Below are 16,701 nucleotides of genomic sequence, written 5' to 3' on the forward strand. Positions count from 1 at the left end.
GAGGATATTTAATGTTGTGCACTTATTTAAGAAGGGCAGCATGGATAAGCCAGGGAACTACAGGCCGGTGAGCCTTACATCAATGGTGGGAAAGTTATTGGCAGGGATTCTGAGAGACAGGATTTATATGCATTTGGAAAGGCATGATCCAATTAGTAATAGTCAGCATGTCGATGTGCGTAGGAAATCTTGTCTCACGAGTTTGATTGAGTTTTTCGAGGAGGTCACCAAGAGGATTGACGAGGGCAGGGCGATAGACATTGTCTACATGGACTTCAGCAAGGCCTTTGAAACGGTCCCACATGGTAAGCTGGCCCAGAAGGTTGGAACACAGTTCGATCCAGGGTGAGCTGGCAAATTGGATACAAAATTGGCTTGGTGATAGGAGTCAGAGGGTGGTAATGGAGGGTTGTTTTTCAGATTGGAAGCCGGTGACCAGCGGGGTGCTACAGGGGTCGGTGCTGGGCCCTCTGTTATTTGTCATATATATTAATGACTTGAATGTGAATGTGGGGGCATGATTAGCAGTTTTGCAGATGACACCAAAATTGGTTCTCTAGTGGACTGTGAAGAAGGTTGTCTAAGGTTACAGCAGGATATAGATCAACTGGGAAACTCGGCAAGGGAGTGGCAAATGGAGTTTCACGCAGACAAGTGCGAAGTGATGCATTTTGGGAAGTTAAAACACGGCAGGACATATACAGTGACTGGCAGGGCCCTGGGGAGTTTTGTTGAGCAGAGAGACCTTGGGGTGCATGTACGTAGTTCCCTGAAAGTGGCAATACAGGTAGACAGGGTGGTGAAGAAGGAGTATGGCATACTTGCCTTCATCGGCCGAGGCATTGAGTAGAAGAGTTGGGACGTTATGTTACAGTTATACATAACGTTGGTTAGGCCGCATTTGGAGTACTGTGTGCACTTCTGGTCGCTGCACTACAGGAAAGATTTGAGTATACTACAGAGGGTGCAGAAAAGATTCACAAGGAAGTTGCCTGGTTTGAAGGGCTTGAGTTACAAAGAGAGATTGGATAGGCTGGGTCTGTTTTCCCTGGAGCGAAGGAGACTGACAGGGGACATGATAGAGGTACATAAAATTGAGAGGCATAGGTAGGGTAGATAGCCGAAGTCTGTTTCCCATGTTAGGTGTGACTAAAACTTGACGGTATAGATTGAAGGTGAGAGGGAGGAGGCTTAAAGGGGATCAAAGGGGTAAATTTTTCGCACCAAGTATAGTGGGTATCTGTAATGAGCTGCCTCAGGAGGTGGTGGAGGCAGGAACACTAGCAACATTTAAGAGACATTTGGACAGGTACTTAAATGAGCAAGGCATAGAGGGATATGGAATTAATGCAGGCAGGTGGAATTAGTATAGATAGGCATTATGGTCGGCATGGATGCGGTGGGCAGAATGGCCTGTTTCTATGCTGTATGACTCTATGACTCTAAATTAAGATATTTCTGTCTTACCGGTAGAGGAAGGTTACCTGTCTTCAAAATTCGAAGTGTATGTCACTAGTACAGGAATGTCACCTGCCAGTAAATTGGGATGTTTGTGTCATTGGTACGGGAAGGCTCCCTGTCAGTAAATTGGGATTTTGTGTTTCTACTACAGAAAGGTCACCTGTCAGTGAATTGGGATGTTTATGTCCATGGTACATTAAATTGGGCTGTGTGTGTCCCTGGTACAGGAAGGTCACCTGTCAGGAAGTTAGGATGTGTTCGTAATTGGTATCAGGAGGCCATCTGTCAGCAAATCTGGATGTGTTTCTCACTTGTACAGGACGATGACCCGTCAATAAATTGTGTCTCACTGGCAGAGAAAGGTTATCTGTGAATAAATTGCGATGCTTGCGTTTCAGCTGTGGGAAAGATGCATGTCAGTATTATGAGATTGTTGTGTCTCTGATACAGGAAGGTCACGTGTCAGTACATTGGGATATCTGTGGATTGGCACAGGAAGGCGACCTGTCATTAATTAGGGATGTTTGTCAACCTGTTAAATGCCTTTTTACCTGTCAGCAAATTGGGATCTTGTGTTTTTTCAGGTACAAGCAGGTCATCGGTCATTAAATTGAGCTGCAAAATCATATGCCCAGTCCATAGGCAATCCCTTCCCCTTTTTGAAACTCATCTTTACATTAAAGAGGACGAGAGCTTTGCAGATAAGCAAAATTATTGTTGGAAGTTTAATTTACACTTTACTAACTTAGTCAACTGCTCTATGGAATATTGCACCATATTCATTAACTGGTCCCTGAATTTGCTCTGTGTAACTGCGTAAATAAAAGTGTTTGTGCAGCAACTCAGCAGCTGAAGCATATTTGCACTTTCTATAAGAATAAATTTGGGGTCACTGAACCCATTGATTTTAGAATCATTTGTAAATCGCTCATATAAGAATTGTACAACATATGTCATCCACAAAAGAATGAAAGTACCAGAGATAGTAAAGAGTAAAATGATTGACTTCCTTCGGTTCTCCATCTCTGGATCACTCAGATTTGTTGCACTGCTGTGGTCCTCAAGCGCGTCCTGTACAAGTGAGAAACACATCCAGATTTGCTGACAGATGGCCTCCTGATACCAATTACGAACACATCCTAACTTCCTGACAGGTGACCTTCCTGTACCAGGGACACACACAGCCCAGTCATGGATGAGCTGGACATACAGCCAACCAAATCGGAACTCAGTGATGCCATTGATTCCCTAGCCAGCGGAAAAGCCCCTGGGAAGGACAGCATTACCCCTGAAATAATCAAGAGTGCCAAGCCTGCTATACTCTCAGCACTACATGAACTGCTATGCCTGTGCTGGGACGAGGGAGCAGTACCCCAGGACATGCGCGATGCCAACATCATCACCCTCTATAAAAACAAAGGTGACCGCGGTGACTGCAACAACTACCGTGGAATCTCCCTGCTCAGCATAGTGGGGAAAGTCTTTGCTCGAGTCGCTCTGAACAGGCTCCAGAAGCTGGCCGAGCGCGTCTACCCTGAGGCACAGTGTGGCTTTCGTGCAGAGAGATCGACTATTGACATGCTGTTCTCCCTTCGTCAGATACAGGAGAAATGCCGTGAACAACAGATGCCCCTCTACATTGCTTTCATTGATCTCACCAAAGCCTTTGACCTCGTCAGCAGACGTGGTCTCTTCAGACTACTAGAAAAGATCGGATGTCCACCAAAGCTACTAAGTATCATCACCTCATTCCATGACAATATGAAAGGCACAATTCAACATGGTGGCTCCTCATCAGAGCCCTTTCCTATCCTGAGTGGTGTGAAACAGGGCTGTGTTCTCGCACCCACACTTTTTGGGATTTTCTTCTCCCTGCTGCTTTCACATGCGTTCAAATCCTCTGAAGAAGGAATTTTCCTCCACACAAGATCAGGGGGCAGGTTGTTCAACCTTGCCCGTCTAAGAGCGAAGTCCAAAGTACGGAAAGTCCTCATCAGAGAACTCCTCTTTGCTGACGATGCTGCTTTAACATCTCACACTGAAGAATGCCTGCAGAGTCTCATCGACAGGTTTGCGTCTGCCTGCAATGAATTTGGCCTAACCATCAGCCTCAAGAAAACGAACATCATGGGGCAGGATGTCAGAAATGCTCCATCCATCAATATTGGCGACCACGCTCTGGAAGTGGTTCAAGAGTTCACCTACCTAGGCTCAACTATCACCAGTAACCTGTCTCTAGATGCAGAAATCAACAAGCGCATGGGTAAGGCTTCCACTGCTATGTTCAGACTGGCCAAGAGAGTGTGGGAAAATGGCGCACTGACACGGAACACAAAAGTCCGAGTGTATCAGGCCTGTGTCCTCAGTACCTTGCTCTACGGCAGCGAGGCCTGGACAACGTATGCCAGCCAAGAGCGACGTCTCAATTCATTCCATCTTCGCTGCCTTCGGAGAATACTTGGCATCAGGTGGCAGGACTATATCTCCAACACAGAAGTCCTTGAAGCGGCCAACATCCCCAGCTTATACACACTACTGAGTCAGCGGCGCTTGAGGTGGCTTGGCCATGTGAGCCGCATGGAAGATGGCAGGATCCCCAAAGACACATTGTACAGCGAGCTCGCCACTGGTATCAGACCCACCGGCCGTCCATGTCTCCGTTATAAAGACGTCTGCAAACGCGACATGAAATCGTGTGACATTGATCACAAGTCGTGGGAGTCAGTTGCCAGCATTCGCCAGAGCTGGCGGGCAGCCATAAAGACAGGGCTAAATTGTGGCGAGTCGAAGAGACTTAGTAGTTGGCAGGAAAAAAGACAGAGGCGCAAGGGGAGAGCCAACTGTGCAACAGCCCCAACAAACAAATTTCTCTGCAGCACCTGTGGAAGAGCCTGTCACTCCAGAATTGGCCTTTATAGCCACTCCAGGCGCTGCTTCACAAACCACTGACCACCTCCAGGCGCGTATCCATTGTCTCTCGAGATAAGGAGGCCCAAAAGAAAAGACATTAAATTGGGCTGTGTGTGTCCCTGGTACAGGAAGGTCACCTGTCAGGAAGTTAGGATGTGTTCGTAATTGGTATCAGGAGGCCATCTGTCAGCAAATCTGGATGTGTTTCTCACTTGTACAGGACGATGACCCGTCAATAAATTGTGTCTCACTGGCAGAGAAAGGTTATCTGTGAATAAATTGCGATGCTTGCGTTTCAGCTGTGGGAAAGATGCATGTCAGTATTATGAGATTGTTGTGTCTCTGATACAGGAAGGTCACGTGTCAGTACATTGGGATATCTGTGGATTGGCACAGGAAGGCGACCTGTCATTAATTAGGGATGTTTGTCAACCTGTTAAATGCCTTTTTACCTGTCAGCAAATTGGGATCTTGTGTTTTTTCAGGTACAAGCAGGTCATCGGTCATTAAATTGAGCTGCAAAATCATATGCCCAGTCCATAGGCAATCCCTTCCCCTTTTTGAAACTCATCTTTACATTAAAGAGGACGAGAGCTTTGCAGATAAGCAAAATTATTGTTGGAAGTTTAATTTACACTTTACTAACTTAGTCAACTGCTCTATGGAATATTGCACCATATTCATTAACTGGTCCCTGAATTTGCTCTGTGTAACTGCGTAAATAAAAGTGTTTGTGCAGCAACTCAGCAGCTGAAGCATATTTGCACTTTCTATAAGAATAAATTTGGGGTCACTGAACCCATTGATTTTAGAATCATTTGTAAATCGCTCATATAAGAATTGTACAACATATGTCATCCACAAAAGAATGAAAGTACCAGAGATAGTAAAGAGTAAAATGATTGACTTCCTTCGGTTCTCCATCTCTGGATCACTCAGATTTGTTGCACTGCTGTGGTCCCGGAGTCTCTTGCGGGCTCTACTGTCCATTAGAATGTGTCTGACGGTCAGAGCATTGAGCAAAAGAATCAGCAAGAACGGGAGACAAGGAGTTAAAATACGGTCAGTCCAATGAAAAGCTGCCCACATTGGTGAAGTAAAACGGGTTTCCTTCAGTCTGCAATACCACGGGACATTGTTAATTATGTAAATAGCTTCGTGTACAAAATACCAGGGGATGTTTTTTAAACAGCTCAGAGTACCAACCGTTCCGACAACCACCGCCGCTGTTTTCTCTGTGCAATATTTTGTTTTCAACTGCTGGCAACAAATGGCCACAAATCGATCAAAGGTGAAAGCGACCGTTAACCATACAGAACTGTCTCTGGATACATAAATTATCGTGATGCTGAGACTGCACACCGGGGTAATGGACAGGAAGTTACCTGGAAAATAAATACCAGGAATCCAGTTTAATATCACGGCTGTGAGAATGACCAGAAGATCCGTCACTGCCATGAAAACCAGGTACCGTGTTATACATCTGGAGAGACCTCACTGTCCTCGGGACAGGATCAGAATCGCCACTATATTAACTATAAGAGAGAGAAAGAGAGAAATGGGAGAAATTACAGCATACACTCCCAGCAGAATAGGAATCATATGAAGTTATCAATTTTGCCACTTAATGCAACAGAGATTCAGTTAATAAATATTTAAAATCATGGGCAAAATTAATTGACATAAATGAAAATGTCGTAAAGATAACAATAGTCGAAGGTGCAGTGATGAATTTAATATATCAGGAAATAATATGTACAGACTTCAGATAATGAACTATAAAGCACACAGAATCTGAACAGTAAAAATTGGAACAAAATTCAAAACAAATTGAAAACAAATGTTGCAACTAAAGAAACCAAGTTTGTGAAGCCTTATATTGATGCGACTCCCTGACCATTTCCTCATCAGGTTAGAACTATTTCACATTGAAAAACATAACCAATCCCCACAAAATGCAGCGAGGCCATTAACCAGTTGCTCTAAAAATGGCGATATGATTTGTAAGAAAATTGTCGAAAACACCATGAGACCTGCGGGCCCTTCTTCAAGAAAACCTTAAATTCAATACCAACTACTGAACAAGGACATTGCTTTAGTTTGTCATGTAAGAACCACATTTTCTTTGCAGCACGCTCTGAATATTTCCTCGTGTCAATTTGCACTCTAGTTTAAGCTCCTGAGTGGAGCATCAAGCCAATACGAACACACGGACATAAATACAAACATGCACATTTGGAGCAGGAGTAGGCCACTCGGCCCCTCGATTCTGCTTCACCAGTGAATAAGATCATGGCTGATATGATTGTAACCTCAACTCCACATTCCTACCAACCCCCAGTAACCGTTTGCCCCCTTGCTTATCAAGAAGCTATCTACCTCTGCCTTAAAATATTCAAAGACTCTGCTTCGACCGCATTTTGAGGAAGAGATTTCCAAAGACTCACGACCCTCTGAGAGAAGAAAATTTCATCTCTGTCTTAAATGGTATACCCCTTAATTTTAAACAAGATTTTATTTTCCCGCAAGAGGAGACATCCTTTCCACATGCACCCAATCAAGACCTCCCAGAATCTTCTATAGTTCAATTAAATCGCCTCTTACTCTTCTAAATTCCAGTGGATACAAGCCTCGCCTGTCTGACCTCTCCCCATAAGACAACCCATGTTTTCCAGGTATTAGCCAAGTAAATCTTCACTGAAATGTTTCCAACGCATTTACATCCTTCCTTAAATTAGGAAACGAATACTGCACACTGTACTCCAGTTATGGTCACGCAAGTGTCCTGTATACATGAAGCATAACCTCCCTACTTTTGCATGCAATTCCCCTCCCAATTAATGATACCGTTCTATTAGCTTTCCGAAATACTTGCTGTCCCTACATACTAACCATATATGATTCATGCACTAGGACACCCAGATCCCTCTGCTTCTCAGAGCTCTGCAATCTCTCAACATTTAGATGGCATGCTTCTATTTTATTCTTCCTGCCAAAATGGACAATTTCGCACTTTCCCACATTAAACTCAATTTTTCAGGGCTTTGCCACTCACCTAATCTATCTATAACTCTTTGTAGCCTCCTTATGTCCTCTCCACAAGTTACTTTCCTACCTATCTTTGTGTTATCAGCAAATTTAGCAATCATACCTTCGATCCCTTCATCTATGTAATTTATATAAATTGTAAAGAGTTGAGGCCCCAGCGCAGATCCCTGTGGCACACCCCTCGTTAATCTTGCCAACCAGAAAATGACCCATTTATACCTACTCTCTGTTTCCTGCTAACTAGCCAATCTTCTATCCATACCAAAATGTTACCCCTTACACGCTGAATGTTTATTTTCTGCAATGCCTTCTGGAAATATATGTACATTGCATCCACCGGGTCCCTTTGATCCTCAGCACATGTTACTTCTTCAAAGACCTCCAATAAATTGGTTAAACGTGATTTCTCCTTCAAGGAATCATCCTGACTCTGCCTGACTACCTTGAATGTTTCCAAATGCCCTGCTATAACGTCTTTGATAATAGTTTCTAAAAATTTCCTCTGACAGATGTTCAGCTAACTAGCTTGCAGTTTCCTGGTTCCCTCTTTCCCTTTTTGAATAAAGGACTTACGTTGGCTATTTTCCAAGCTAATACAACTTTCCACTAATTTAGAGAATTTTGAAAAATTAAAACTGACGTATCAACTATCTCATGAGTCACTTCATTTAAGATCCTAAGGTGAAGTCCATCAGGACCAGAGCACTTATCAGCCGCAGCTCCAACAATTTACTCAGTACCACTTCCCTGGTGATTGAAACTTTCTTGACTTCCTCCCTTCCCTCCGTTGCCTGATGTGCAGCTATTTCTGGGGTGTTACTTGTATCCTCTATGATGAAGACTGATGGAAAGTACCTGTTCAATTCATCTGCCATCTCCTTATTTTCCCTTAGAAATTCCCCAGACTCTCTTTCTATAGGATCAACGCTCACTTTGTTATTTCTTCTTTTTTCTTACGATCTATAGAAACTCTAACTATTTGTCCGTATATTTATCACCAGCTTTCTCTCCTACTCTACTTTCTCCCTCCTTATTAATCGTTTAATCGTTCTATGCTTTTTTTAATATTCTGTCTAACCTTCTGACCTGCCTGCCACCCATTCTTGCACATTTATCTGCTTTTTCTTTAAGTTTGAAAGGAACTTTAACTTTTCTAAATTAACCACGGATGGTGGGTCCTCCCCTTGGAGTTGTTCTTTTTTTCGTTGTAATGTTTCTATTCTGTGTATTCTGAAATGACCCCTTAGATGTCTGCCATTGTATCTCTATTGACCTATCCCTGCTTTCATTCCCTCATAACTGCCCTTATTTAAGTTTAAAATAATAATCTTAGAACCAGTCTTCTCTTCCTCCAACTGAATGTAAAAATATTATAATCGCTGCTGCCTAGAGGCTCCTTCACTATGAGGTCATGAATTAATCCCATCTCGTTGCACAACAACAGGTCTAGTAAACCATGCTCTCTGGCCGGCTCCAGAACGTGCTGTTCCAAGTAACTATCCCGAAGACATTCTGTGAACTCTTCATCTTGGCTGCCTTCGCCCATCGAGTTTTTCAATCTATATGTAGATTAAAATGCCCACTAATTAGCGCCAAAACTTTCTGACAAGAACCCGTTAGTTCTTCCTGTGCATCCAGTGTGGTTACTGTCAGAGGTACTGTACACCACTCCCACAAGTGTCTTCTTGCTTTTATCATTTCTCATTCCGATCCAAACCGCTTCCACATCCTGGTTTCCTTAACTTATTTCATCCCTCTCTACTGCGGTAATACCATCATCAAATAACAAAGCCACCCCTCCACCTTTTCCTCGACTTCCTTCCTTTCTAAATGTCATGTACCCTTCAAGATTCTCGTCCCAATCTATGTCATCCTGCATCCATGCCTCTGTAATGGCTAGAAGATTGTACTTATTTATTTCTATTTGTGTTATCAGTTCATCTGTTTTGTTTTGAATGCTACATGCATTCAGATACAGAGCCTTTATTATTTGACCTTTTAATATTTTTGTAACCTCGACCCTTAATTGCTGATTTCCTCTTAGATTTGTACTCACTGTCCTTCCTCTCACAGTCTGGGTATCTTTTCCTGTATTAATACCTTTCTCTCTTGCCTGGTCTCGAATCTTTGATTTACCACATCTCCCCAAATTTGATCCCTTGTCCCCACTGTTTAGTTCAAAACCCCTTCTACTTCCCTAGTTGGGCATCTCATTAGAACACTGCTCACAGCAATCTTCAGGTGTAGATCGTCCAAACAGTGCAGTTCCCACTTGCCCAAGACTGGTGCCAGTGCCCCACAAACCAGAACCCACTTCTCCCACACTTGTCTTTCAAACACGCATTCATTTTTCTAATCTTCTTTGCCCTACTACAATTTGTGCGTGGCTCATGTAATAATCCAGAGTTGTTCTGCTTCTTAATTTGGTACCTAACTCCTCATGCTGACTATGCAGAACCTCTTTCCTGGCCGTCTATGTTGTTGGTACTTACATGGACCACGATAACTAGATTCTCCCCCTCCCACTGTAAGTTCCTCTCCAGCCCCGACCAGATGACCTGAACCCTGGCACCAAGTAGGCAACACAGCCTTCTAGGCTCTATCTGTTTACTGCCGAGAGCAGTGTCAATCCCCCTCACTCTACTGTCCACTACTACCGCTACATTCCTTTTTGCTCCCCCCACCTGAATGGCATCCTGAACCAAGGTGCCATGGTCAGTCTGCTCATCCACACTACAGCCCTCACTTTTGTCCATACAAGCTGCAAGAACCTCGAACTTGTTGCTCAATTGCAAGGACTGAGTCTCCTCCACTGCTACCTTTCCGATCCCCTTACATGCCTGACTCGCAACCACAATCTCCTGTCCCTGATCACTGGCCAAAACAGATGACCTCATCCTCAGAGTTGTGACTGCCTTCTGGGAACAAACTGTCCAAGTAATTTTCCCCCTCCCTGATGCATTGCAGTGTCTGCAGCTGAGCCTCCAGCTCAAAGAATCTGAGCCGAAGCACCTCAAGCTGCAAACACTGACGTGGTTGCCATAGAATGCCATGGTACCCCGGAGCTTCCACATACTGCACCTGCAACACATCACCTGTCCCGCCATTTTTATTGTGTTAATTTAATTAAATTTATGTTCTCTTAATTAATTTATAGTTCCCCTCCTTACTGAGCTCCCTCACTTACCAAATTCCCTTCTTCACACTCCGTGCCCTCCAAAAGAACTCAGTGCTGACAAGCAGCACTCAGAGTCCACTCAATTTATACTCTATTAAAACAAGAATGTGTCAGCTCTACTAGAGCTCAGCAGCCTGTTTAAGCACGAGTAGGCCATTAAGCCCCTCCAGCCTGTTCCACCATGCATTTCAATCTTGGCGAACGTGCAATTCAACCCCATTTAGCTGCCATAGGTCCATACGCCTTAATTTGATTACCTGACAAAAATCTAACAGTTTTAGCTTTAGCATTTTCAATTGCCCTGGTCTCAATAATTTTTTTAGCAAGCAGGAGGTCCATATTTGCACTACACTTTTCATAAGGAAGTGCTTCCTGATATCATCCCTGAGCGACCTAGCTCTGCTTTTGTGGCCCTTCTTCGAGACTTGCCGACCAGAGGGATAAAAAACAAAAACTGCTCCTTTGCACTAATCAATCCTTTAGCATCTTTCACACCGCTCAATCTTCTCTATTCAGCAATATAAACCATGTCTATGCAACCTGTTCTCCTAATTTAACCCTCTAATTTGCAGTATTATTCTGGCGAATCTGCACAACACCCCTTAGAAGGTCAATAGTCCTTCCTAAGTACATAGAAACTTAAGATCTAGGAGCAGGAGTAGTCTACAGGGCTCCTTGAGCCTGCTCTACCATTCAATACGATCATGGCTGACCTTCTACTTCAACTCCACTTTTTCTGCCTGCTCCGCATATCCATTGATTCTGTGACATCGAAAGTCTATCTACCTCAGCCTTGCATATAATCAAATGATGGAGCTTCCACTAACATCAGGGGTAATGAAGTCCACTGATTTACATCCTTGAGTGAAGAAATCCCTTCTCATAGCGGTCCTAAATGATCGAACCCTTAGCCTAATACTGACTTTAGCTCCTCCAACCAGGGTGAAGCAAACTCTCCATGCCCACACAATCAAGCCCCCTCTGAATATGGTTTGTTGCAGTGAGATCACCTCTCATTCTTCTAAACTCCAGAGAATATTGGACCAATTTAACCCACCACAGCTTTCACCATAGAAGAGCACTCCCCTCCCAAGAACTAATCAAGTGAACTTTCGCTTTACCACCTCCAAAACAAGTATATTCTTCCTTAAATATGGAGACCAAAACTGCACACAGTACTATGGGTGTGGTCTCACCAAAACCCAATACAGCTGTAGCAAGGCTTCTTTATTTTGTACTCCAGTCACCTTGCCATAAAGTGCCAACTTGTGATCTGTCTTTCTAATTGCTTGCTGTACCTGAATGCTAACTTGCTTTGTTCCTTTTGTGACTACTCCAAAGTCTCTCTGAATATCAACATTTAGACATAGTCTGTTTTTCTATTCTAATCACCAAAGCGAATAACCTCAATATTTCCGACATTATATTCCACCTTCCAACTCGTTTACCATTCGCTAAACCTACCTACATCTCTTTGCAGCCTCTTCGTGTCCCCGTCACAGCTACATTCCCATCTAGCCTTCCATCATCAACAAACATTGATACATTACTCTCGTCTCTTTATCTAAGTCAGTAATATAGACAAACAAATTTCTCTGCAGCACCTGTGGAAGAGCCTGTCACTCCAGAATTGGCCTTTATAGCCACTCCAGGCGCTGCTTCACAAACCACTGACCACCTCCAGGCGCGTATCCATTGTCTCTCGAGATAAGGAGGCCCAAAATAAATATAGATTATAAAGAGATGAAGTTGCAGCACTGATCCTTGTGGCACTCCATTAGTTATAGCCTGCCAAAACGAAAATGCACTTTCTTTCCTACCTCGCTGCTTAATGTCAGCCAACCAGTCCTGCATCCATGGCAATATATTACCCCTACATTCAGAAGGGAAGGAGGGAGAACGGGAGAGCACTAGTCATCGGGGACTCGATGGTGAGGAGTACCGACAGGCGGTTCTGTGGGCGCAAGCGAGACGCACGGATGATTTGTTGCCTCCCTGGTGCCAGGGTCCGTGATGTTTGTGATCGCGTCTTCAGGATCCTTAAAGGGGAGGGGGAGCAGCCAGAGGTCGTGGTGCACATTGGCACCAACGACGTAGGAAGGAAGGGTGGCACAGATGTTAGAAGTGAGTTTAGGGAGTTAGGCTGGAAGCTGAAAGCTCGGACGGACAGAGTTGTTATCTCTGGTTTGTTGCCGGCGCCACGTGATAGTGAGGCTAGGAATAGGGAGAGAGCACAGCTGAACACGTGGCTGCAGGAATGGTGTAGGAGGGAGGGCTTCCAGTTCTTGGATAATTGGACTGCATTCTGGGGAAGATGGGACCTGTTCAAACAGGACGGGCTGCATCTGAACCAGAGGGGCACCAATATCCTGGGAGGGAGGTTTGCTAGTACTGTTCGGGAGGGTTTAAACTAGTTTGGGAGGGGGATGGGAACCGGACTTGTAGTCCAGGGACCAGTGGGTCCACTCAGAAAGACAAAGAGTGTAGTGAGGTATTGGGGAAGGTAGCACTGTCGCAGAGGACAGATGGGCACGGAGAAGGGTTAAAGTGCGTATACTTCAACGCAAGAAGCATCAGGAATAAGGTGAGTGAATTGAAGACGTGGATGGGTACTTGGGACTACGATGTTGTGGCCATCACTGAAACGTGGATAGGTGAGGGGGAGGAATGGTTCTTGGAGGTACCTGGTTATAGATGTTTTCATAAGATTAGGAATGGTGGTAAAAGAGGTGGGGGGGTGGCATTGTTAGTTAGAAATAGTGTAACAACTGCTGAAAGAATTTTCGAGGAGGATCTGCCGACTGAGGCACTGTGGGTTGAGGTCAGGAACAGGAAAGGAGCAGTCACCTTGATGGGAGTTTTCTATCGGCCCCCCAATAGCAGCAGGGAGGTGGAAGAGCAGATTGGGAAACAGATTTTGGAAAGGAGCAGAAGTCACAGGGTAGTAATTATGGGGGATTTCAACTTCCCAAATATTGATTGGCAACTCTTTAGATCGAATAGTTTGGATGGGGTAGTGTTTGTGCAGTATGTCCAGGAAGCTTTTCTGACTCAGTATGTAGACTGCCCGACCAGAGGGGAGGCAATATTGGATTTGGTACTAGGTAATGAACCAGGGCAAGTGATAGAGCTGTTGGTGGGCGAGCACTTTGGAGATAGTGATCACAATTCTGTAGCATTCACTGTGGTAATGGAGAGGGATAGGTATGTGCAACAGGGCAAGGTTTACAATTGGGGGAAGGGTAGATATGATGCTGTCAGGCAGGAACTGAGGAGCATAAGTTGGGAGCATATGCTGGCAGGGAAGGGCACGGTCGAAATGTGGAACTTTTTCAAGGAGCAGATAGTAGGGGCCATTGATAAGCATGTCCCTGTCAGACAGGGAAGGGATGGTCATGTGAGGGAACCGTGGTTGACAAGAGAGGTTGAGAGTCTTGTTAGGAAGAAGAAGGATGCGTATATAAGGTTGAGGAAAAAGGGCACAGGCATAGCTCTGGAGGGATACAAGATGGCCAGGAAGGATCTGAAGAAAGGGATTAGGAGAGCTAAGAGAGGGCATGAAAAATGCTTGGCGGGTAGGATAAAAGAAAACCCCAAGGCCTTTTACGCGTATGTCAGAAATATGAGGATGACTAGGGGGACCGTAGGTCCGGTCAAGGACAATAGCGGGAGACTGTGTGTTGAGCCGGAAGAGATAAGTGAGGTTTTGAATGAGTACTTCTCTTCGGTATTTACGAATGAGAAGGGGTGTATTACTGAAGAGGACGGTGTGAAACAGACTAGTAAGCTCGAGGAAGTGCTCGTTAGGAGGGAAGATGTGTTGGGGTTTATGAATAACTTGAAGATAGACAAGTCTCCCGGGCCTGACGGGGTATATCCAAGGATGTTATGGGAAGCAAGGGATGAAATTGCAGAGCCGCTGGCAATGATCTTTTCATCTTCTCTGTTGACGGGGGTGGTACCAGGTGATTGGAGGGTGGCAAATGTTGTGCCCCTGTTCAAGAAAGGGAATAGGAACAACCCTGGGAATTACAGGCCAGTTAGTCTTACTTCGGTGGTAGGCAAGTTGATGGAAAAGGTGCTGAGGGATAGGATTTCTGAGCATCTGGAAAGACACTGCTTGATTCGGGACAGTCAGCACGGTTTTGTGAGGGGTAGGTCTTGCCTCACAAGCCTGATTGAATTCTTTGAGCAGGTGACCAAGCAAGTGGATGAGGGTAAACCAGTGGATGTGGTGTACATGGATTTTAGTAAGGCATTTGATAAGGTCCCCCATGGTAGACTTATGGAGAAAGTCAGGAGGCATGGGATAGTGGGGAATGTGGCCAGTTGGATTAAGAATTGGCTAACTGATAGAAGGCAGAGAGTGGTCTTAGATGGTAAATACTCAGCCTGGAGCCCAGTTACCAGTGGCGTGCCACAGGGATCAGTTCTGGGTCCTCTCCTGTTTGTGATTTTTATTAACGACTTGGATGAGGAAGTCGAAGGGTGGGTCAGTAAATTTGCAGATGATACAAAGGTTGGTGGAGTTGTGGATACCGAGGAGGGCTATTGTCGTCTGCAAAGGGACTTGGATAGGTTGCAGTGCTGGGCTGAAAAGTGGCAGATGGAGTTTAACCCTGAAAAGTGTGAGGTCGTCCATTTTGGAAGGACAAACACGAATGCAAAATACTGGGTTAACGGTAGGGTTCTTGGGCATGTGGAGGAGCAGAGAGACCTTGGGGTCTATGTGCACAGATCGTTGAAAGTTGCAACTCAAGTGGATAGGGCTGTGAAGAAGGCATATGGGGTGTTAGCGTTCATTAGCAGAGGGATTGAATTTAAGAGCCGTGAGGTGATGATGCAGCTGTACAGGACCTTGGTAAGGCCTCATTTGGAGTACTGTGTGCAGTTCTGGTCGCCTCATTTTAGGAAGGATGTGGAAGCCTTGGAGAGGGTGCAGAGGAGATTTACCAGGATGTTGCCTGGAATGGAGAATAAGTCTTACGAGGAAAGGCTGAACATTCTAGGCCTCTTCTCATTAGAACGGAGAAGGATGAGGGGTGACATGATAGAGGTTTATAAGATGATCAGGGGAATAGATAGGGTAGACAGTCAGAAACTTTTTCCCCGGGTGGAGCAAAGCGTTACAAGGGGTCATAAATTTAAGGTGAAGGGTGGGAGATATAAGGGGGATGTCAGGGGAAGGTTCTTTACCCAGAGAGTGGTCGGGGCATGGAATGCCTTGCCTGGGGAAGTTGTTGAGTCAGAAACTTTAGGGACTTTCAAACGGCTTTTAGATAGGTATATGGATAAAGGAGAATGATGGGGTATAGATTAAATTGTCCTTGACAGAGGACAAAGGATCGGCACAACATCGTGGGCCGAAGGGCCTGTTCTGTGCTGTATTTTCTATGTTCTATGTTCTATGTTCATGTGTCCTTACCTTGTGTGCTAATCTTTTATGTGTCACTTGATTGAATGCCTTTTGGAAATCCAACTATATTATATCTACTGGTACCCCTTTGCCTACCGCACTAATTTCATCCTAAAAGTAATAAATGTGTCAAACATAATTTTCCTCTCGTTTAACCGTGTTGACTCAGTCCTGTGGTGCGATGCCCAGAAATGAACCCAGTGCTTCAGATGCTGCCTTACCAGAGCTATAGTATCCCAGATCCGTTGAGAAAAAAAAGGGTTATCATTCATTTAGATAATAAAAACTTGCTGCAATACTTTACCTGGAACAGCAATAACTGGAAGGGCAGCGTAGTAAGTGGCATATATTAGGCCTCGAGGTGGAGCGTGCATTTTTTCTGAGAAGCAGCAATGTCGGGATCACACACACGCTCTGTTCGACATTCACAGGATCTTTCATTATATCTGATGTTAAACCCTGGAGATACAATTAGATAGCACCACTATTAATGTTAGTTACAGAAACTGAACAATCATTATAGGTCACATTACTATTTACATTGGGGATAGTCACTGAGCGAGTAGATTAGGTAGTATCATCATTACCTTTAGCAACAGTCAAAGAGCAAACAATTTAATGAAGTCGATTATGATGCAATAAAATGGATACATAAACATGTTGCACGGTTTTAAAGGGAAAAGATGTC

General features: G+C 44.5%; 1 pseudogene; it reads right to left on the bottom strand.

The window, feature by feature from the left end:
• Positions 1 to 2,172: 2,172 nt before the first annotated feature.
• LOC137348880 (probable G-protein coupled receptor 139) lies at positions 2,173 to 16,387 on the bottom strand (annotated as a pseudogene).
• Between the last annotated feature and the right edge of the window lie 314 nt (positions 16,388 to 16,701).

Source organism: Heterodontus francisci, chromosome 34 (genome assembly GCF_036365525.1).
Source record: "Heterodontus francisci isolate sHetFra1 chromosome 34, sHetFra1.hap1, whole genome shotgun sequence".
NCBI lineage: Eukaryota > Metazoa > Chordata > Chondrichthyes > Heterodontiformes > Heterodontidae > Heterodontus > Heterodontus francisci.